Source organism: Rhinoderma darwinii, chromosome 1 (assembly GCF_050947455.1).
Source record: "Rhinoderma darwinii isolate aRhiDar2 chromosome 1, aRhiDar2.hap1, whole genome shotgun sequence".
NCBI lineage: Eukaryota > Metazoa > Chordata > Amphibia > Anura > Rhinodermatidae > Rhinoderma > Rhinoderma darwinii.
The window spans coordinates 157040496-157064915 of NC_134687.1; positions in this window are offsets into that span (position 1 = coordinate 157040496).

Genomic DNA, 24420 nt, shown 5'->3' on the forward strand with positions numbered 1-24420 from the left:
TCGTTCACCACTCTGGTTGATCACGGTGTTGCCGTGGGCAACTGCCCCTTTCCCTTTGCTTTGTATTCCCTTGTATGTTTGTCTTGTGCACTTACTGAGCGTAGGGACCGCTTCCCAGTTGTACCCCGTCGCCTAGGGCGGGTCGTTGCAAGTAGGCTGGGACAGAGTGGCGGGTAGATTAGGGCTCACTTGTTCATTTCCCTACCCCCGTCGCTACACAAGCTCAGTACATCAGTACATAAATACAGCACTAGAACCAAGCTAAGTACATATAGACAGCACCATAACAAAGCTCAGTACATAAATATAGCACTAGAACAAGGCTCTGACATATATACAGCACTAGAACCAAGCTCAGTACATAAATACAGCACTAGAACAAGCCCATACATATATACAACACCAGAACCAACCTCATTACATAAATACAGCACCAGAACAAACCTCAGTACATAAATACCGCACCTGAACCAACCTCAGTACATAAATACAGCACCAGAACCAACCTCAGTACATAAATACATCCCCAGAACAAAGCTCAGTACATATACAGCACCAGAACCAAACTCATTACATATATACACAGCACCAAACCCAATCTCACACGTATATACAGCACAAGAACGAAGCTCAGTGCTTACATACAGCATCAGAACCAAGATCAGTACATATATACAACACCAGAACAAATACAGCTTAATTTAGTTCAACCCCTGCCCCTATAGGTTTGTACGGCGTAAAACTACAACTCCCAGCATGGCCCGAACAATGGTGAGGATATGCAGGGAGATGCTGTTTCACAAAAAAAAAAAATTTATATCATAATCATACCAACTATCATCTCGCTGCAGATCATACAGTAACTACAGTGCTGGTTAGAGGCAGAATAAACATTTACATTAAGTGACTCACCGGTGACATCTTAGATTCTAGTTCTTTTCTTCTCCCTCTGGTCCAGACATCTATGATGGATTTCTACCAGCCGTGACCCATTCCTGCAGTTTTCCGATCAGATGTCTTCAGCTTCTCACTTTTAAAACATTTCTGTACCTATAAACAAAGTTAAAATTCTCAACATCTCTTGCACCTCTAACAATAATAGCGCCATGCACTGTGTCCCTGATTATTATAGTACCATACACTGACACACACACACACACACACACACACACACACACACACACACACACACACACACACACACACATCTATCTGTAGATAGTGACCTACATAGAAGCCCCTGTAGATAGTGTCCCACATACAGCCCCTGTAGATAGTGCCCACATATGGACTCCAGAGCTGCAAGGCAATAGTGCTAACCACTGAACCACCGTGCTGCCCTACATATAGCTTACCCTATAGATAGTGCTCTGTGGATAGGGGATACATGTCTTTTGTAGGAACAACCCCTTTAATGGCAGAGCGCGGAGATACCTCCCTACTCTGCCATAGTGTTTATTGGCGTCGCCCCGTAGCAGCCGCTACAGCTGCTACAGCGGTAGTTACGCCACTGAGACCACCCCTGTAGCTAGTGCCCCACATATAGACCCCCCCTATATATAGTGACCCACATATAGACAACCCTCCTGTAGATAGAGCCCCCACTATAGATAATGCCGTTAACAGTTTTATGAGAAAAAAAAAACAACAACTTTACATACTCACATGATCCCATTCTTGTTCACTGGTGATGCAGATCTGCTCTCTTCTGAGCAGGTCTGCAGGAGCTGAACGAACTTCGTCCAATGACGCTGATTGGCAGGGCAGAATGACTTGCCCCGTCAATCAGCGCCTTTTAAGCATGGAAGCGTCATAGCGCCGCTACCGAATCAGCATCATTGTAACGGTGCTACTGCTGTAGCAGCCATAACGACTGCTAACGGCGCCACTGATCATATAAAGGGGGGGGGGGTGTTTTGGCTGGCGGCACGGGCCCCTTCAAGCCATGGGCCCCGTAGCAGCCGCTACGGCTGCTACCGCGGTAGTTATGCCACTGCTCTCGGTGTCAGAATCAAATTTACTACTGAGAGACAATCGCATTGTCATACCTCTGAAACTTCAGAATAGAGTGCTAGCTCTGGCTCACGAGGTGAATCAAGGTACATCAAGGTGTTGTAAAAACAAACCAATTGCTTAGAGAGAAAGTATGGTTTCCAGGACTTGACAATAAAGTGGAAGCACTGATTAAAGCGTGTATACCTTGCCAAGCGACTACTGTTGACCATAGACGTGCACCATTACAAATGACGCCTTTACCTGCAAGTCCATGGACTAATGTAAATGTTGATTTCTGCTCTCTGCCAGATCATTCCTACTTACTAGTCGTCATGGATGATTTTTCAAGATTTCCAGTTGCCGTTTCAACCACCTCTGCAAGAACCGTTAGGCTGGGTTCACACAACCTATTTTCAGACGTAATGGGGGCGTTTTACACCTCGAATTACGTCTGAAAAAATGGCTCCAATACGTTGCTTTCAATGGGCTTTATGATGTACTGTGCCGACGACCTGTCATTTTACGCTTCGCTGTCAAAAAACGGAGCGTAAAAAGACGCTCCGTAAAAAGAAGTAGCATGTTACTTTTTTGAGGCGTTTTTTTGGTGCTGATTTTCCATTGAACAATATGAAGAACGCCTCAAAAAACGACTCAAAAAGCGTTTGAAAAGAAGCCTCAAAAGAAGCTCCAAATTTCATTCTCAGCTTCAAAAACGCCTGAAAATCAGAGGCTGTTTTCTCTGAAATCAGCTCCGTATTTTTTAGACGTTTTTTGTTAAGCGTGTGAACATACCCTTATACCAAAATTGGACATGATATTTTCTGCAAATGGCATACCTGAAATAGTAAAAACCGATAATGGGCCTCCTTTCAATAGTACAGGCTTTCAATCTTTTGCAACTTATCTTGGCTTCACACACAGGAAAATTACCCCTCACTGGCCTCAGGCCAATGGTGAAGTGGAACGCTTCATGCAATCTATCAACAAAACTCTCAGGATTCCACCTTGGAACACAAGGATTTGCATCAAGAGTTGTACAAACTTACTGTACAAATTTACTTACTGAAAATGCCTGTGTCAAGAGATATGTCTCAGTGTAATGCACACGGCTGTTTCACAGTTTGTATCTGTTGTTACTGGTTACGTCCACAAGGGAACATCGCTATGGAGGACATGCATGTGCAGATCTGGCTGCTTCCCTGGCTTAACTAATCTAAAAGTAGCGCACATTTATCTATTTCTGTGATTCTCTCCTGCCGTCATACTGAACCAGTGTGAGTGAATGGTAAGCAGAATGGTAGGGGAGAATTACGGAAGCCATGGGCTCTCCTGCAGGGTGACTTCTGGCTTCTGGTCTATCCAGTCGTCCTGCCCATTACTAATGTCCTGATATAACCTGCTCTTATCTGTAAACTCTCTCTGAGTGTCTTGGGGACAAAGTAGAGCAGAAAGCACATTGTAGAGGATTAATTTATTTGCTCTCCAAATTTCTTTCATAGTCAGGAAATATTGGCATGCACTATTTTATAGGTTTCTCAAATAGCGGTACTATTGTTATTATGCCACTATTTTCCAAAAAAATGCAGCAAAAATGTTGCAAAATCGAGGAGAAACTACATTAGTTCAGCTACTTTAGTTCAGCTATACTGAAAAAAAGCAAAAACTAAACAGATGAAAGTGCATTAGATGTCGCTATATTACCACTAGGGAGACTTTGAAAAAAAACATTGTGGTGAGACAACCCCTTTAAATATCACCCATTAAAAAAAGAGCTGGATATCCAACTTGGGAAACCTCATGGGGAGAGACAGGTTGTTGTCCTTACAGGACATTAGGGGTATGTTCACACAGGTCGGATAGGTTGCATAAAGGTACACAGTGTGCAGCAACCACGAGGAAGAGCTTCCCAGGAGGATGGGAGCAGTAGTGAAGTGCACGGTGTATGGCCTGAGGTATCTGTAGGAATCTCTACCTCTCCTCCCTCGCTCCTTCTCGGGCTGGCACAGTGACAGGGGGGCTGCACTATGGATGATGGTGGTGATAGTCTTTTCCCCCGTAGCAACTCCCGTGATGGTGGTAGTAGTATGTGTCCGCCTGGCAAGGTGGTATGTGGGGTGCCCTTGATGTTATGCAGTGCAGGGACCAGACGACACAGGGGATTTGAATAACTCACGTTTACTGAAGAACTTTATACAGTCTTCCAAAATGGAGGCACGTTATCTTCTGTCCACTTCAGCAGTTGAGGGGAAGAAGGGACCAGTGGGTGACCAATGAGGGTTTCAATTGTCCAGCTATATCTAGAAATCATTCACTTTTCCAGCAGCGTGTGTAATAAATGAACTCACTTTTCTCAGTGATGAGGGTTGTAGTTGAGTGACTTGATAGACACTTCTTATATTAATTGTGGCGTGCGGCAGAACCGGTAACAGCGCCAGCAGGAGTTCTGAGGCCCAATATTATATAGACTTCTCCTCAGAAACAGACAGACAGCTTTTCAGCTAAATAATACTTGCTGTGGTGATGATAGAGATGATATGCTGGTTACAATCTCCTTACTGTTCCTCCTCTTGCATTGGGCTGCAGGTGCTGAGACCTGTTGCCAGTTGAAAGGATTGTATTAATCTGCTGTGTCAGAGCAGCTAGCAGACATGTCTGTCTCCTCACAGACACGACCCGACTCCTCTGTGTAGACTGTGAGACAGCGTCAGAGTGAGGCTCTAGGGCAGTAGCCAGGCTCCACCCCCTTTTCAAACAATGCTAGATGTACAATGCACCCTCTAGTGGCTCCCCACTGATACCTTCATCCTTCTCTTCAGCTGGTGAACAGCACACTGTGTGAAAAATAATAAAGACATGTAAAACACATACAATGCATGACATACAAATAACAGGGAACCAGAATGGTATCTTCTGGGATGCTGCATACTCCCGGACTTAAGACAAGACGTCCTCGTCGTTTTCTTGGATATGAACAGCCTAAAAGATGTAAAAAGGGTTAACATGAAATGCAAACATCTTAATAACATTGTATTCCTGTATTCTTGACTCACGAAGGGGGAATAGGGGCGAAGATTTCTTCTGTAACAGTTGGAAGATGAGGGGCAGAAGTCTCAAGTTAAGATGAGCGGCAGTGTCCAACAGTTTATGGCACTTAGGATATGAGGGGCTCTGGTACGTCAGAGTCTATGGGGATATTCCCTCTTGAACGTAACAAGGGTTGGTAGGCTTCGGCCTAACTTGGATAGGAATAAATGAAGAAATGAAGAAGGGGCTCTAGAACATAAGAGTCTTTCTTGTTCCCTACTTGCAATTATATTCAATCCCTATAGCGAACTGGTTTCACTCCTTTAGTGGTTCTCTCTGATCTCCTGACAGGTTCAGGTACAACAACAGCAGGTACATGATGTGATCTGTCCTCTGTGTGAGTTGTAGACACTGTAGGTGTAGGATCAGGTGCAAGGAATGACAAAATTGGGGTAAACCACCAACTCAGTGGGTTCTTTATGTCCAAGTGTTGCTCTTGAGTTGAGGACTCAGTAGTTGTTGCTTCAATAGCTTCAGTTACTTCTGGTAGATCAATTGCAACTGGTTCTTCAATTGATATTTCCTGTTCAATGGTAGGCAACTGTTGATCTTGTAGGCACAGTTTAAGCCTGTTACGGTGGACAATTTGCGGTTGTTTACCATCTCTTTGGATCTCATAGATATCTGTTCCTTGGTATGGGATAGCCTTGATGGTATAAGGGATTCTTTCCCACTTAGTGTCCAATTTGCTGGTTCTTTGAAAGTTTTTCAACCAGACAAGGTCTCCAACTTGAAAGGGTTTAGCATTAGCATGTTGGTCATAATCCTGTTGTTGCTTCTTTCTCGCTTCTTCCATCCTAGCTTCAACAATTTCATTTGCATCAGCCATGCGTCTTTGGTGTTCACTCACCCACTCTGTGGTTGGTAGAGGGTTCAAGTCATCTGGAACGGACACATTCAATGAAATGTCTGAAGGCAGCTTTCCTTGTCTTCCGAACAATAGGAAGTATGGGGTGTAACCTGTGGAGGCTTGCATAGTGTTGTTGTAGATGTACACCAACTCAGGCAAATGATTTGGCCAGACAGCTCTCTGATGAGGCGGTAAAGTTCTGAGCATCTCAATCAGAATCTGGTTCATCTTCTCACACAACCCATTTCCTTGGGGATGGTAAGCGGTTGTTCTTAGTTTCTTACAGTTGTACAGCTGACAAAGTTCCTGAAATAGTTGGGATTCAAATGCAGAACCTCTATCTGTCAAGATCTTCTCAGGACAGCCATAGGGTAGAAGGAAAGTTTTTAGGAAGACTGCAGCGGTGGTCTTTGCTGTCAAGTCCTTTACTGGTACTGCGACTGTGAATTTGGTGTAATGGTCGATGATGGTCATGGCATAGGTGTATCCTGTTCTACTTGGCTCCATTTTCACATGGTCGATGGCCACGATCTCCAGCGGTCGATGACTCACGATAGGATGCAGAGGGGCCTTTTGGTTTGGCTTCTCTCCTCTTGCTAAGGCACAAGCAGTACATTCTTGACACCATTTCTCGACATCACCTCTAATTCCGATCCAATAGAATCTTCTGCGAATTGTAGCTTCTGTCTTTTGAACTCCAAAGTGTCCAGACTTGTTGTGGTATGCCTCAAGGACAACTTTGGCATCTCTCCTTGGGATGACAATTTGGTGCAGCCGATTACTGGTGATGGGATCCAGCACTCTCCTCAGCAGCAGACCATTCTCTTCAAAGAGACGTTTCCTTTGTCTCCAAAGGCGAAGTAGTTCTGGGTTTGTGTTGCCTCGGCGGATTCTAATGGGTATTTTTTTGGTATCCAGGTAGTCTAGGATATCTCCAATCACTCTGCTCTCAGCTTGCAACAGGGCCCATTGTTCTTGTTCTGGTGACTGCTTCTTGGCCTGTTGGGAAGAACAATGTACCTGGGTTTTGTTGTTGATAGCATCAGGATCTGCAAAGCGGTTGTAGAATGCAGGCATCTCTACTTCCTCTTTGTGGTTGTCATCATCAGGATTCTCCGGGTCTTCTCCTGTAGGCAGGCGGGACAAGGCATCCGCATTGATGTTGGACTTGCCTGTTCTGTATTTGACCACGAAGTTGTAATTTGCTAATCGTGAAGCCCATCTCTGTTCTAAGGCTCCCAGCCTTGCGGTGTTCAGGTGTGCTAGCGGGTTGTTATCTGTGAAGACAGTGAAGGAAGAAGCGGCAAGGTAGTCCTTAAACTTCTCTGTGACGGCCCAGACCAATGCAAGGAACTCCAGCTTGAAGGAACTATAGTTCTGATCGTTTCTTTCAGCTCCTTTGAGTGCTCTACTTGCATAGGCGATCACTCTTTCTTTGTCTCCTTGTTGTTGGGCCAGCACTGCACCAAGTCCTTGGTTGCTTGCATCTGTGTAAAGATGGAAGGGCAGGCTGTAATCTGGGTAGCCCAGAATGGGTGGTTCAGTCAATAATCTTTTTAGTAACTGGAAGGCAATTTCTTGTTCTTCTTTCCAGTTAATGGGAATTCTCCTCTTCAAGTGTTCTTTAGGGTGCCCCCTCAAGAGTTCTTGTAGCGGTTCAGCGATGCGGGCAAAATGAGGAATGAATCTCCGGTAGTACCCGGCAAATCCGAGAAAGCTTCTTACTTCCTTCACAGTGGTAGGTGTAGGCCAACTGTGGACAGCAGCTATCTTCTCAGGATCTGGCTTTATGCCTTCTGCGCTCACTATATGTCCCAAGTACTGGACTTGAGGTTGGAGGAGGTGACACTTGGAGGGTTTGATTTTTAAGCCATTTTTGATTAGGACCTGGAACACTTCAGCTAGATGCTTGAGATGATCTTCATAGGACTTGGAGTAGACTATGACGTCATCCAGGTATAGGAGCACAGTCTCAAAGTTCCTGTGACCTAGGCATCTTTCCATCAGCCTTTGGAATGTTCCAGGAGCATTGCACAGTCCGAAGGGCATGCAATTGAACTCGAATAAGCCCATTGAGGTGGTGAAGGCTGTCTTCTCCCTATCAGCTGGAGACATTGGTACTTGCCAGTAACCACTTGTGAGATCCAGTGTAGAGAAGTAGGCAGCTGATCCCAGGGCTGTCAGAGATTCTTCAATCCTTGGAAGAGGATAGGCATCCTTGTGGGTAATGTTATTAATTTTTCTGTAATCCACACAGAAGCGAAGGTTGCCATCTTTCTTCCTGACAAGAACTAGTGGTGCAGCCCAGGGGCTGTGACTTTCTTGGATGACTTTAGCCTCTTTCATGTCGTGGACCATCTGCTTCACGTCTTGGTATAGGGCAGGTGGTATAGGCCTGTGTCTTTCCTTAATGGGAGGATGAGTACCAGTGGGAATAGTGTGCTCAATGTCTTTGGCTCTCCCATGGTCCAGAGGATGCTTACTGAAGGCTTCATGGTTATCCTGAGCCACTTCAAGTACTCCTTGGATCTGGTAGGCAGGTGTTGTTGCAGTTCCCACATGGATTTCTCCCCACCAGGGTGTTTCTGGTGCTTCTTCTGACGTCTTTAGTTGCTGTGCAGCCTGTTTAGCGGTGACAGTTGGAATGTCCACCAGGTCTTGCACACTGAGTTGGGACAGCTGTGCTACAGGGTAGTACTTCCTCAGGGTTACTGAATGGTCTCCTAAGTTGAGAAGACGGATGGGTACTTTCCCTTCGACCACAGTCACTAAACTTCGGGCAGCCATAACCATTGGATGTTCATCTAGTGGTATTGGTTCCACTAGGGCTTGGTAGTCAAGTCCTTGTAGGCCTGAACGGGCCCGACACCATAGCAGTGTTTCTGTGCCAGGTTTTAGGGTTACTGGATGGTGGTCCTTGATGCGAGCTCTGCAGATCTCTCCTCTGGCGTTGGTGAATCGCTGTTGGGCAGCCAGTACACGGATGGTCTTGTGTATTACCTTCTGGGCAGCCTGGGAAGCCGTGGGGACGGATTGTCGTAGGGCCTCTAGCATTTCTCCATAGCAGTGCTTTAGGATGTTCATTCCCAGAATTACTGTGGGTTGTCCTTGATCTTTAACTTTGATCACGAGGACTCCTTGCTGAGGTAAGTGCACTCCTCCCACTTGGACAGTAGGCTCCCAGTACCCGTGCAGAGGTAGGGACTGGCCGTTGGTAGCGATGACGTCTAACCAGGCTTCTGGAGGTTGCATCAGGATCTCGCTACTCCAGTGTTGTTCAAAGGCGGCCTGCTGGATGGTTGTCACTTGGGATCCCGTATCCAGCAGGGCAGCAAATGGTACTCCATTGATGCGGATGGTAACTTCTGGACGAGGTCCGACAAACCGTGGCAGCCATTTTGGATCTTTGGGACCTATTATTTCTCCTCCCGAGGAATGGTCCTCTGCCTCGGGAGACGTCCGTTTAACGCCCAGCATTGACGTTCTTGGTGACCTATCTTATGGCAGTGTCTGCAGGCAGGTCTCCCATGTTCATCAAAGCGATCTGTCGACGTTTTGTTGGGACTATTGCGGTAGCCCTTGCTAGGGCTATTTGGATAACTGTCTCTAGATGTTGGCAGCTCACATTTTACTGGAGAGCTGGCTTCTAGATTCTCCAGTCGTTGGCAGACTTGCTCCAGGCTTTTGGCAATGAGTTTCAGTTGATCTTGGTACTGATCTCCTCCAGCTGTGATTTGAGCCTGTGTAGCCTGGTAGGTGATGGGCTTGCAAGGTGTTGGATGTGGTGCTACTGGGGCAGGTTCCTCTTCTGCCTCTTTAAGAGGGGTGGTAGCCCTGACTGTTCTTCTTCTGGGCCTTCTTTCTAGTACCTCTATGGCCAGTTCTTTAAACTCATGGAAGGTGCTGTCAGGGTTCTGGACGGACATCATTTGTAGTTGATGACTCATGGAATCTGAGGCGACTCCTTCAATGAACTGCTCCCTCAGGATTCTGTCTGCTTTTTCAGCCTCATGGGGGTCGGCTTGTATCATGGCCCTCATGGTCTCCTGTAAGGAAAGAGCAAAATTTCGGAGTGTCTCACCTGGTTGCTGAACTCTGTCCATGAACCTCATCCTGAGCTCAGAGATGGATTTGGGCTCAAAGGTGGTACGTAGCTGGACCAGGATCTGATCCACAGCCTTCTTTTGGATACGTGGCCAGGACTCCACTTCTTTTAGGGCCACATCTTGTAGTTGTCCCATTAAGATCTCTACCTTCTGTTCTTCTGGAATGGGGTAGAGGCGGAACATGGCAAGCATTTTTTTTCTAAAGTCTTTTAAGGTGTGTGGTTCACCTTTGTAGTGGGGCAGCCATGGGGCCCCTGCATAGTAGGGCATGGACAGCGGCATGATGCAGGGTGCTGCAGCAGGTGTTGTTCTTTCTGTCATGGCCAGTGTAGTGACCGTGCTGAGACCGGGCTCTTCCGTGTCACTTGAGTCTGACATTGTTACTGTCCCTTTAAATTTTTCCAATGTCTATTATTGGCGCTCCCGGACTTTTAACTGAGTCGGGGGTCTTGTTAAAGGTGCTCCCGGACTTTTTATTGGGTCCGGAGTGATGTCCAGGATGCTCCCGGGCTTTTTATTGGGCACCGGTGGTGGTACAGCAGGGGTTAACTTGATGGCCAATTGAATCGGGACTCACCGATGGTATGCTGTTGCTTCCCTCTGGGCTGTACTTTGTTACCGGGCTGTTCCGTTGCTCTCCTGTGATGTTTTTGGGAGAGTTGCTGGTTGTTGGGGATCCGCGGTGGAGGTGCCGTGCAGAGGCTTCACTCATCCAAGATGGCGGCGCCTAGCAGTTTTCGGCCGTTCCCTCTTGCCTGTGCTGGATATTGTGAGTTCCTATAATCATCCAGATGGTGGCGCTAGACTGGCGCCGCAGGTTAACCTGTCTGGAGCGGGTAAATGGAACTGTGACGCAGCAGTTTGTGAGGTAAAATGGCGGATTAACCCCTTTTGGGCTGGAACTGCCGGGAAACAGTGATTTTAACCCCTTTTGGGGCTGAAATAGTCTCTTGCAGCTGCGGTTGCAGCTTTGTACGGTGGGGACCAGGGCTTTGGGACAAAGTCTCTCTGGTTTGGGGCCCACATGAGATTTAAACGTATCCTGTTCGTGACGCCAAAGTTTATATGCAGCAACCACGAGGAAGAGCTTCCCAGGAGGATGGGAGCAGTAGTGAAGTGCACGGTGTATGGCCTGAGGTATCTGTAGGAATCTCTACCTCTCCTCCCTCGCTCCTTCTCGGGCTGGCACAGTGACAGGGGGGCTGCACTATGGATGATGGTGGTGATAGTCTTTTCCCCCGTAGCAACTCCCGTGATGGTGGTAGTAGTATGTGTCCGCCTGGCAAGGTGGTATGTGGGGTGCCCTTGATGTTATGCAGTGCAGGGACCAGACGACACAGGGGATTTGAATAACTCACGTTTACTGAAGAACTTTATACAGTCTTCCAAAATGGAGGCACGTTATCTTCTGTCCACTTCAGCAGTTGAGGGGAAGAAGGGACCAGTGGGTGACCAATGAGGGTTTCAATTGTCCAGCTATATCTAGAAATCATTCACTTTTCCAGCAGCGTGTGTAATAAATGAACTCACTTTTCTCAGTGATGAGGGTTGTAGTTGAGTGACTTGATAGACACTTCTTATATTAATTGTGGCGTGCGGCAGAACCGGTAACAGCGCCAGCAGGAGTTCTGAGGCCCAATATTATATAGACTTCTCCTCAGAAACAGACAGACAGCTTTTCAGCTAAATAATACTTGCTGTGGTGATGATAGAGATGATATGCTGGTTACAATCTCCTTACTGTTCCTCCTCTTGCATTGGGCTGCAGGTGCTGAGACCTGTTGCCAGTTGAAAGGATTGTATTAATCTGCTGTGTCAGAGCAGCTAGCAGACATGTCTGTCTCCTCACAGACACGACCCGACTCCTCTGTGTAGACTGTGAGACAGCGTCAGAGTGAGGCTCTAGGGCAGTAGCCAGGCTCCACCCCCTTTTCAAACAATGCTAGATGTACAATGCACCCTCTAGTGGCTCCCCACTGATACCTTCATCCTTCTCTTCAGCTGGTGAACAGCACACTGTGTGAAAAATAATAAAGACATGTAAAACACATACAATGCATGACATACAAATAACAGGGAACCAGAATGGTATCTTCTGGGATGCTGCAAGTGTATCTGACCTACAACCTGCAGGGAATTCCAGCCGAAAAACCGCACCCAATTGTGGTGCCGATTTTTGGCCAGAGTCACTGCTGCGGAAAACAGCTGAAAAAAAGCCAATACTTACCTTCACTTTCTTCACTATAGCAAAGCATCCCTTTGTCGTCCGTGCAGTCCGGCCTCCTGTGATAACGCTGCAACCCACGTGACTACTACAGCCTGTGATTGGCTACAGCAGTCACATGGGATGAAACGTTATCCTAGGAGGCCGAGTTGCTTGGAGAACAACTGGGAGAACAAGGAGCTGTCGCTATGACAACGCCCGGGGGTAAGTTTATGCAGGTTTTCTCAGCTGATTTTTTCTGCAACGTGTGAATGGGATTTGTTCAGATCTCATCCACTTTGCTTCTAAAGTAATACGCTGCTGATTTTCCGCAATGAAATTCGCTGCGGAAAATCTGCAGCTTATCCACCCAGTGTGAATATACCCTAATACAATATTTTTAGAGACTTTCCTCAAAGGCCTTCTATAAATTCCGTATGAACAACTTAAATGAAATTTCACAGTACTGAAGGTTATCCACTTTTTGTTGTTTTAATAATTTATTTATAGAATAGGAAATGATACAGTTCTCTAACATACATGTGTATATTCCTTCAGGAATTTTGAGGCAGATTTTTACCTGCCTGCACGATCCTGCTGCGGCCATTGAGTGCCGCGGGCAAAAAACTCAGCGAAAAACAATTCTCTGCCTCCCATTGATTTTATTGGGAGGTCAGACACGGAACTGTGGGTAGAAAGAGCATGTTGCTTTCTTTTCCCAGCGAGTGGCTAAAAGTGCGTGCGGGAGAAAACCGCCTCCACCTTTCATTAAAATAGATGGTGGGCAGTTTTCGGGTCGTTTTTTGGCGCTGATTCCAATGCGGTTACTGAGTCACAACCAGCACCAAAAAACTCAGTGTGAACTGGTCCTAAGACTGCCATAAAAAACTCCATTCTTAGTACATCTGGGTCAAAGACTGTTTAGTTGGCTACCAAAACCTTTTAGAGGCTTATAGCTGCCAAAGGGGGTATAAGGCCCCATGCACATGACCGTGCCTAAAACCACAGTCCGTGATTATGGGCATGGCCAGCCGCGGACAGCTGTCTGCATTTGCTGGCCTTGCTCCCTTTATAAAGTATGGGAGCATGGTCCGTAAAATAAAAAAATAGAACATGTCCTATTTTTTATGGAAGGTTTCTACGGCACGGCTCCTTCCTGTAAATATACGGGAAGATATCTGTTGGCCATAGAAATTAATGGGTCCGTAATTACGCTTCGTAATTACGGACGAAATCTACGGTCGTGTCCATGGGGCCTTACTAAATATTGAATGACAGGGTGCCCAAAGTTTTCCAGATAAATGCCAAACTTGTTTAATATTTTCCACTATGATATGTTTTACAAGAAAATAGAAATGCCGGTATTGTGTCATTAAAATGTGCAGAAATATGTTATGTAAAGTATCAGTTTACTGTTTTTATATGGCATATAAAAAAACCTAAGATATTATTGTGTGTCTGCATCAGGGGCGTCGCTAGCACCGGACCTCCGGGGCCCAGGCCCCAGATCTTTGGCCCGGTGCCCAGGATCCCCGGGCGACTCCCTATACAAGGGTCTTCTCGCATCACGACGCTGTGCGCCGCGCATGATGTCACGACGCTGGATGGTGTCGGGACATTAGCTGCACCAAAGAGCTGGGTAAGTGTAACATCATAAGGTGCGGTGCTGCGGTGGCGGTGGTCGTCATGCGGTCCTGCAACCGATAGAGTAGGGACCCACTTTAAAAGAGGTCGCCATGAAGTGGCAAGTGGGCTTATACAGTTTGATCAAAATGTTATCACAGGACCTCATGTTCATGTTTATAAATTATGCCTAGCGGATCAGATCAACCTATACATTGTGGATTGTACGGTCCATGTCTATTTTCTCATAATGCTTTTAATAAAGTATAGTCTATCCTCAAGCTGATTTTAATTCAAGGAATGTCCTCATAAGTGTTTCTGCTCTTACTTGTGCTCTTAGTTGGCCACTGGGGGCGCATGGTAAGGTGAGCTTATTCCATCTGTTCACATGTTGTGGTGCTGTGGGGTGGTGCCTGTGGCTGTGGTGCTGCATTTGTGGGGGGACGCAGCCAAGAGTCAAGGAGGCTTGGCACAGCCTGATAGAATCTGTGCTTTTGGGCCCCTGGGTTGCTACCTCTGCAGGAGCGGTGCTGCGGTGGCAGTGGCTGCCATGCGGTGCTGCAACCGATAGAGTAGGGACCCACTTTGAAAGAGGTCGCTGTGAAGTGGCAAGCGGGCTTATGCAGTTTGATCAAAATGTTAACAAAGAACCTAGTATGTTCATGTTTATAAATGATGCCTAGCGGCTCAGATCAACGTACACATAGTGGATTGTGTGGTCCATGTCTATTTTCTCATAATTCTTTTGATATAACATCATTACTGCCTGCTGGGGTCCTGTAGTCCTGTATCTAAGCCTGCCTTGTGGTAGGCTTAGATACAGGGCCCATGTCCATATATCAAGTCCAGAGACAACGCAGCCGTCTACCAGGACGTTTTAGAGCACTTCATGCTTCGATTTGCTGACAAGCTTTATGGAAATGCTGATTTAATTTTCCAGCAGGATTTGGCACATGCCCACACTGCCAATAGTACCAATACCTGGTTTAATAACCACAGTATCACTGCGCTTGATTGGCCAGCAAACTCGCCTGACCTAAACCCCATAGAGAATCTATGGTGTATTGTCAAGAGGAAGATGAGACATCAGACTCAACAATGCAGATGAGCTGAAGGCCGCTATCAAAGCAACCTGGGCTTCCATAACACCTCAGCAGTGCCACAGGCTGATCGCCTCCATGCCACGCCACATTAATAACACCTCAGCAGTGCCACAGGCTGATCGCCTCCATGCCATGCCGCAATGATAACACCTCAGCAGTGCTACAGGCTGATCGCCTCCATGCCACGCCGCATTGATAACACCTCAGCAGTGCCACAGGCTGATCACCTCCATGCCATGCCGCAATGATAACACCTCAGCAGTGCTACAGGCTGATCGCCTCCATGCCACGCCGCATTGATAACACCTCAGCAGTGCCACAGGCTGATCGCCTCCATGCCACGCCGCATTGATGCTGTAACTCATGCAAAAGGAGCTCCGACCAAGTATTGAGTGCATATACTGTACATGCTTTTCATTGGGCCAACATTTTGGTATTAAAAATAATTTTTGAAATTGGGCTTATATAATATTCTAATTTTCTGAGAGACTAAATTTGGGGATTTCATTAACTGTTAGCCATAATCATCAACATTAAAAGAAAAAAATGCTGGAAATAGATCACTCTGTATGTAATGAATCTATATAATGAGTTTCACTTTTTGAATTGAATTACTGAAATAAGTTAACTTTTTGATGATATTCTAATTCATTGAGAAGGACTAGTGTATATATATATATATATGTATATATATACATATATATATATATATATATATATATATATGTACGTACACACACACACACACACACACACACACACACACACACACACACACACGCACACATGTACAGGGTGGGCCATTTATATGGATACACCTAAATAAAATGGGAATGGTTGGTGATATTAACTTCCTGTTTGTGGCACATTAGTATATGGGAGGGGGGGAAACTTTTCAAGCTGGGTGTTGACCATGGCGGCTATTTTGAAGTCGGCCATTTTGTATCCAACTTTAGTTTTTTCAATGGGAAGAGGGTCATGTGACACATCAAACTTATCGAGAATTTCACAAGAAAAACAATGGTGTGCTTGGTTTTAACGTTACTTTATTCTTTCATGAGTTATTTACAAGTTTCTGATCACTCAAAAAATGTGTTCAAAGTGCTGCCCATTGTGTTGGATTGTCAATGCAACCCTCTTCTCCCACTCTTCACACACTGATAGCAACACCACAGAAGAAATGCCTCCCGATCTGACCCCCTTAAGACTTTTATCTTTGGGGTCATCTGAAGGCAATTGTCTATGCTGTGAAGATACGAGATGTGCAGCAACTGAAACTACGGATACTGGAAGCCTGTGCTAGCATTTCTTCTGCGGTGTTGCTATCAGTGTGTGAAGAGTGGGAGAAGAGGGTTGCATTTACAATCCAACACAATGGGCAGCACTTTGAACACATTTTATAAGTGGTCAGAAACTTGTAAATAACTCATGAAAGAATAAAGTAACGTTAAAACCAAGCACACCATTGTTTTTCTTATGAAATTCTCGATAAGTTTGATGTGTCACATGACCCTCTTCCCATTGAAAAAACTAAAGTTGGATAAAAAATGGCCGACTTCAAAATGGCCGCCATGGTCAACACCCAGCTTAAAAAGTTTCCCCCCTCCCATATACTCATATGCCACAAACAGGAAGTTAATATCACCAACTATTCCCATTTTATTTAGGTATATCCATATAAATGGCCCACCCTGTATATACATATACGCACTCACATTTTTTTTTTGGGGGGGGTGAACATATGTTGGTACAAGGATACAGGGGCGTAGCTAAAGGCTCATGGGCCCAGGTGCAAGAATTCAGTTTGTGCCCCCCTATCCCTCCCCAACACCACCATCATCAGACCCCTGCGCACGCCTATGCCCAGACGCTTTGCCCAACAGCCCCCATAGTATAATGCCCCCACATAGTATAATGCTCCCATAGCTGCCCCACACAATATAATGCCCCATACAGTATAATGCCCCCATAACAGCCCCATACCGTATAATGCTCCACATAACAGCCCCCACAGTATAATGCCCTACATAGCGGCCCCCATACAGTATAATGCCCCCATACAGTATAATTCCCCACATCTGAGCTTCCCATACAATATAATGCCCCCATATGAGCTCCCAATACAGTATAATGCCCCCTATATCAGCTCCCAATACAGTATAGTGCCCCCCATATCAGCCCCCATACAGTATAATACCACCATATCAGCTCCCCATACAGTATACTCCCCCATCTTATCAGCCCCCATGCCATATCAGTCCTCCCATGCAGTATAATGCCTCCCATATGTGCAAAATAGAAAAATAGCATAATTACTATCCCCGTTCCTTCGCCTCCTCCGGTGTGTGCTATGAGTGACTCGGCGCAGACAGGCGCGATGATGTCGCTACATCCCGCCTGTCTGCGTCGAGCAGCTCAGGGCACAGTGAATGCTGGAGCAAGGAGACATGAGCTCCTTGCTCCAGCATTGAATGGAATCGGAACCTCGGTGAGTGACTCGCAACCCCCCAGAGGTCTTTACACGACCCCCCAGGGAAACGCTACTCACAGTTTGTAATGTATTGTGTTGTAATGTGCAGTTTGCGGTGTAGAGAGAAGGGGGGACTGTCATTTAACGGGCCTCCCTCTCCACCGCAAACAGCACAATACAACACATTACAAGACAACACAACACAACACAACACAACACAACACATAACATTACAAGAACGCACAATACAACACCACACATTACAAAACAGACTCTGCAGCTCACCTGGAGTCCTCCGCACCGACTCTTCCACTGCACTGGCTGGAAGACGTGTCACGTGACAACACGGTCACATGGTACACTAAGTGTACCATGTTACCGTAACCGGCACAGAAAATTTATTTGCATGCTGTATGTCAATGGGGGCCCGTGGGCCCCCCAGGCTTAAGGGCCCGGTCGCAACTGCGACCGCTGCGACCCCTATAACTACGCCACTGCAAGGATACTTACTGCGTGTGATACTGTCTACTGGTGCCATGTATCTAAGCCTATCATTTGTGATACTGTCTGCTGGGGCACCGTATCTAAGTCTATCATGTGTGATACCGACTGCTGGGGCACTGTATCTGTCTATCATGTGTAATACTGAGACAAGGTGGGTATGTGGGACTACCTACAGGGGACTGCATGGCACTGTCTACAAAGGGGATGTATGGCAGGGGGACTGTGTGTGAAAAAATACAGGGGGGTTGTGACACTATATACAGGGGGCATTGTGTGGGGAACGCTCTACAGATGTCTTTGATAAGAGCCCCGAGACATAACTTTGCTTGGGGCCCCAGAAATGCCAAATTTACCCGTGAGGGTTAGTACATGGATACTTACTGCTGAGGCGCTGTATCTAAGGCTACATTTACAGGAGCGTGACAGATTTACGTGCGTTAAAATCGCGCGTAAATCTAGTCGTGTGCATTGCATTTTGTTTTTCACGCACTCGCAAGCACTTTTTTTTCAGTGTATTTGATGCGTGAAACATGCACACGGATGTCATCTGAGTGCTGTCCGTGGTTTTCAAGCACCCATTGACTTCAATGAGCGACTAGGTGCATGAAAACGCACTAATATAAGACATGCAGTGAGTTTCAGGCAACGGACACTCGCTGTGTGAAAACTCATGCATGTGAGAATAGCCCCATTGTAATCCATGGGTCTGTGTGCTGTGCGTTGTTTCAACGTACAACACACGGGCGACAATCACGCTCATCTGAATGAGCCCAAATTATATCATGTGTGATGCTGTCTGCTGGGGCCATGTATCTAAGCATATCATGTGTGATACTGTGTGCTGGGGCCATGTATCTAAGCCTATTATGTGTGATACTGTCTGCTGGGGCCCTGTATCTAAGCATATCATGTGTGATATTTTCTGCTGAGACAATGCATCCAATTCTATCCAGTGGTGTAGCTATAGGAGCCTTAGTCTTATACATATGCTATCTCCAATATGTATGTAAAAATTTATTTCTTTTTACATACATACGGATGTAGCCATCTTTATCTTGATTCTGATAACTTCCTGCAGCGTGATATTACACAACAAAAGCCATTGAAAAGTCAAGATAAGAGATCTAGCCATTGTTTATTTATTGCATTACAAGACAGAGTAAAGAAGGCTACATCTGTATGGGGGGGGGGGGGGGGGGTAAATATAGGTTTCGGGGCTTGTGCCCCTGATCTTTTAAGACCCTAGCAACGCCCCTGGTCTACAGAATTGAAACTCCAGTTATTACATTATTTTACATTAGCGAATTTCTTAGTGATTTTAAACTACACAGTATATCCTTTATTATTATTTTATTTATGTCTCCTGATGTATTATTTCTTGTGTCTTTACCACCCTGGACTGGAGTTACCTGCAGCATGACTGTGTGCACCGGACTCCTTTATAGGAGAAGATAAGTAATATATGGCTAACACATAAATTGATAGTAATAGGTTAGGCCCCATGCACACGGCCGTATTTTCATCTGTTTGTAAATACTGTCCGTAAATACGGATCCGTAGTCATCTGCAATTCGTCCATATAAACGGTCGTATTGCATCCGTATTTGATCTGTATATACGGATCCGTAAAAAAAGAGGGAGGCTGCAAATGTTGTCACCAACATGTTGCATAGCAACGCTTCCGTAAATACGGACAGTTTACGGATGCACATTGGAGAGTCAGTGCCGTAATTACGGACAAGAATAGGACAGGTTCTATAATTTTTTCAGCTCGGACACCCATCAGTAAATATACTAAAAGGTGTCCGTGGGCCAATAGAAATTAATGGGTCCGTAATTACGTAATTAGCCTTTACAATGTACAGTTAGAGAACCGATAGAGACATCAAGTGGTAGCCAATCCATTTTTAAGTGTCATTTCCCTTTAATAAATTGACAACCAACTGGCAGAAAGTTCCGCCACCTGGTTGCTAAGGTGACGTCATAGCAAGTCATGTGATGTCATAGCGGAATGCCTACTGGTTACTGTCTCTTCCCCAGTTTTCTCAGTGACTTTTTTGTCGGTTGGTTGGTTGGTTAGTTGGTCGATTGCTCTGACTTAATACTGATGAAAATGCCTTGGCTCATCAGATTTCTTTCTAGTTCCTTGACTGCTATTTGTCAGGAATATGTTGAGATGAAGCTTACACGTCTGATAAACAACAACGAATATCGTGAAAGCTCAACAAGACACAAGCAAAATTACAAGCTCCTCAAAAATGAACTGATTGATGTTTTGAGGGATATAGCTGTACAAGATGAGAAGGTTAGAAGGATCCTGGAATTGCTGGGAGGACCCTGGAATACTGTAACAAGTATCTAGAGGAATCATCACCAGTCTACTAATCCTTCCTATATTCCATCTACTTAAACATTGACGCTCAAAATGACTGTGGAGAACTAGAACTCCAGTAACAACTGAAAAGTGGCCTGAGCAAGCTCGATGAATCCTTATTAGAACAGACTGCGATCTGTCAAAATATAGCTATGAGAGCGGCTCTTTTTGGCACTGACATTTCCAAGGAAGGAGACCCGATATTCTACCACTACAGACCTTCCCCTTCTTCCTTGTAGTACTAATGTCTCCTGACAGTCTAGCAAATAAAGATTCTCAACACACATACTATTTGCAGAAGTGTAATACAGAATCCATCAAAGTAAAGTGGTGGTAAGTAAACAGGGTCTTATTGATTATGGGGCGGTTGGGGGGATTGAAGTGACAGATTTATTACATAGTGACCGTTTTATACTAAATAATGTGCTTGTCCTCTTCTTACCAGGATACACTTTGATCCCAGATGGAAGCTTAGATGTTCTGAAAGGTTTACTTTCTACTCACCTCCTTGGAAGATCTGGAAATCTTAATTCTGAATTGGGAATTTACTGAATAGAAAAAGAAAAGGACATCAATACTGGAAGACATGATGGAAACACGGCATTTCTTGACTCTCTAATGGATACATTGCTATCTTACTATGGACTTAAGGATATCCAACCTGGAAAACCTTTATATGGAGAGAGAGGCAGGTTGTTAACCTCACAGGACATTACTATAAACCTAAAAAGACTTTCCTCAAAGGCCTTCTATAAATACAGTGTGTATGACTTGAATGGAATTGCGCAGAACTAAAGATGTTCCTGCTAAAAGACTACAAATTGTGTCAAACAGAAATATTAAAAGATACAAAATCTATTTCTTCACCAGTTCCATGATAAACTTTGTTGGTCGCACCTCCTGCGATAATGGACACAGGCCTGGACAATACGTTCTCTTTCTCTCAGCATTTCTATGGACTGGTGAAGCTGCTAAATGGATATAACACTGCGAGCCTGAATATAGACCAGCTCTTGGGTTGTACTCACCATGTTACCTGTTATAGAGCTCCTTACCATAGGAATTGATGAGAATAAAAAAGTATTGTCATTAATATATTGTATTGTCTTTTTTACCATCTTTGTGGGAGTAATTGTGTAATATTTCACATTACGATGTCTGGAGTCTTACTATGACAATATGGAGTATATATTTATTAATATTCTTTGCTTCTCAAACAAATCACATAGCTTTTAATGTAAATAAGCAGAAATTGTGACATCCCAAACCATATTAGTCTGGTATGAGGGGCATAACCATAGAGGTGGCAGAGGTTCTAGTCACATCTTACCCTGGTGCCTGATAGGGCCCAACTGATAGGGCCCACCCAACTCCTGATGGCAAGTGACACTTGGGGGCCTTGTTACAGATTTTGTGTTGGGGCCCAGGATCTATTATGATGTTTAAAGATGTCTCCACCAAAAAACTGGAAAATAAAATTATTATATAACATAAGAATACTGCAAAAAAGATAATAGGTATAAAAAAAAAATCGAATAATCCTACACATTCAGACTGTCGGGGTGCTGGATTACTGACGTTTCCAAATTACCAGATCTCACACATATGTGTACTTAGAAACAAACAAAATAAATTTAATGCAGAAAAAAAGAGAAGATGGCAGCACTTTAAGTGACTAAATCCATTCATTTACCCACTGCAATATTTTAGCTCCAAATAGAAACCTTTCTCAAGATAGAAAAATAATTCTGTTTGGAACTGAAACATTGCAGTGGGTAAAATACATGGAACTATTCATTTTAATTTCTTCATTTGGAGTGCTGCCTTCACTTTTTTATGACTTATATTTTGGGTACTGTTCGAACCATGAATCTATAAGGCATATACCAAATCCCTGAATGGATTACCACAGTGGTTCTATTTTGTGGACTTTACATACACTTGGTGGCATTTGGTGGAGGGATGTGTACCTTGGGTGTCGGGACATGTCTCTGGTCTAGGTCATACAGCTGGCGATTAGGAGCAGCGTACCCTTATCCATGTTATTAAGGCTTAAAATGAAAAGTGTCAAAGGATATATGACATTGTAGAATTATAGCTATTGGCCTTTATAACATTGAGTGGCCAGAAAATAGTGTGCCCAGATGCCCAGATGGAGAAGTGGCCATTTTTCGCGCATCACGCACCCATTGACGTCAATGGGTGCGTGAAAATCGCGCACGGCACACGGAAGCACTTCCGTGTGTCACGCGTGATTCACTCAAAAGTAGATAAAGAAATGAAGGGAAAAAAAGCACTTCTTTAATTTCTTTTTCTAACCATCAAAACCGCGTGTCATAAGGATGGCATATGCGTGAAAATCATACAGCCACGCACCATTCACTGATGACACACGGAACTGCAACGCGCGCAAAACGCAGCACACTCGTGTGAATAAGGCTTTACATTCATTTTTGCTGTGTTTTTTTTTTTAAATCATAGATTTTTATTTTATAAGCATGTTATACAAAAGTACAAAACAGAGCATTTGAACTAGTTCAAGGTGTAGAAGACAGTTCACACATTGCATAGTAGTTAGAATTATATATACATGTACATTAATGCTAGAAAAAAAGAAAAGAAAAACCATTGTCATTGTTTTTGTATTTGTCTATTTTTTGAGCCATTATCTTCTCCTTTGCATTTTCTCATTCATGACAATACACATCAAGGTGTAGATATTCATATTGCTTTATGTGGTTTTATTTTTATTGCTCTTTTTTTAATGTTGCCCCCCTTGTTTAAGTGAGGATCTGTGCCATAACCGATCCTCTTATGTGCCCCAGTGGTGTCTAGTGGTGGGGGTTATGGGAGGAGAGAAGCTGGTGGATGGTTTTGGCATGGTTGGGGAGATTAGCCTTCCTGTGCTGCACGGTGTAAAGGTTCACCCTGGTTGTGGCTCTGGGGAGGAGACGGCAGCTTCTTTGGGGTCGTGTAGTTATGGACCATGCCACCAGTCTCATTATCTCTAAGGGTGCAGTCACACGCAGCAGATTTTGTTGCATTCAGATGAATGGAACAGATTTTTAGTCGTAGGAATTCTCTGCAACAAAATCTGTTGCGTCACTGCACCCTAGGGATATGTTCACCTGCACTGTTTTCCGAAGTAATTCAGGCATTTTACGCCTCGAATTACGCCTGAAAAACGCTCCTAATATGCCTACAATCATCTGCCCATTGCTTGCAATGGGTTTTACGGTGTTCTGTTCCCACGAGGTGTAATTTTACGCGTCGCGGTCAAAATACGGGGCGTAAAAAGACGCCCGCGAGAAAGAAGTGCATGTTACTTCTTGTGATGTTTTTGGAGCCGTTTTTCAATGACTCCATTGAAAATCAACTCCAAAAACGGCCGTAAAATACACCGCAAAAAACGTGAGTTGCTACAAAAATGCCTGAAAATCAGGAGCTGTTTTTGCCTGAAAACAGCTCCTTATTTTCAGACGTTTTTGGTCACTGCGTGTGAACATACCCTAAGGGCATGGCCACACGTGGCGGATTTCCTCCGCAACTGTCCGCATCAATGCCGCACCTAATCCGGGTTGCGGATTACGGCTGCGGATCTGCCCAAAATGTGCAGAAAATTGATGCGGACTAGCTGCTGCGGACTGCGGGAAAAGTGCTTCCCTTCTCCCTATCAGTGCAGCATAGAGAGAAGGGACAGCACTTTCCCTAGTGAAAGTAAACGAATTTCATACTTACCGGCCGTTGTCATGGTGACGCGTCCCTCTTTCGGCATCCAGCCCGACCTCCCTGGATGACGCGCCAGTCCATGTGACCGCTGCAGCCTGTGCTTGGCCTGTGATTGGCTGCAGCCGTCACTTAGACTGAAACGTCATCCTGGGAAGCCGGACTGGAGACAGAAGCAGGGAGTTCTCGGTAAGTATGAACTTATATTTTTTTACAGGTTGCTGTATATTGGGATCGGTAGTCACTGTCCCGGGTGCAGAAACAGTAACTGCCGATCGCTTAACTCTTTCAGCACCCTGGACAGTGACTATTTACAGACGTGTCCTAGCAACGCTCCCGTCATTTCGGGAGCCCCATTGACTTCCTCAGTCTGGCTGTAGAC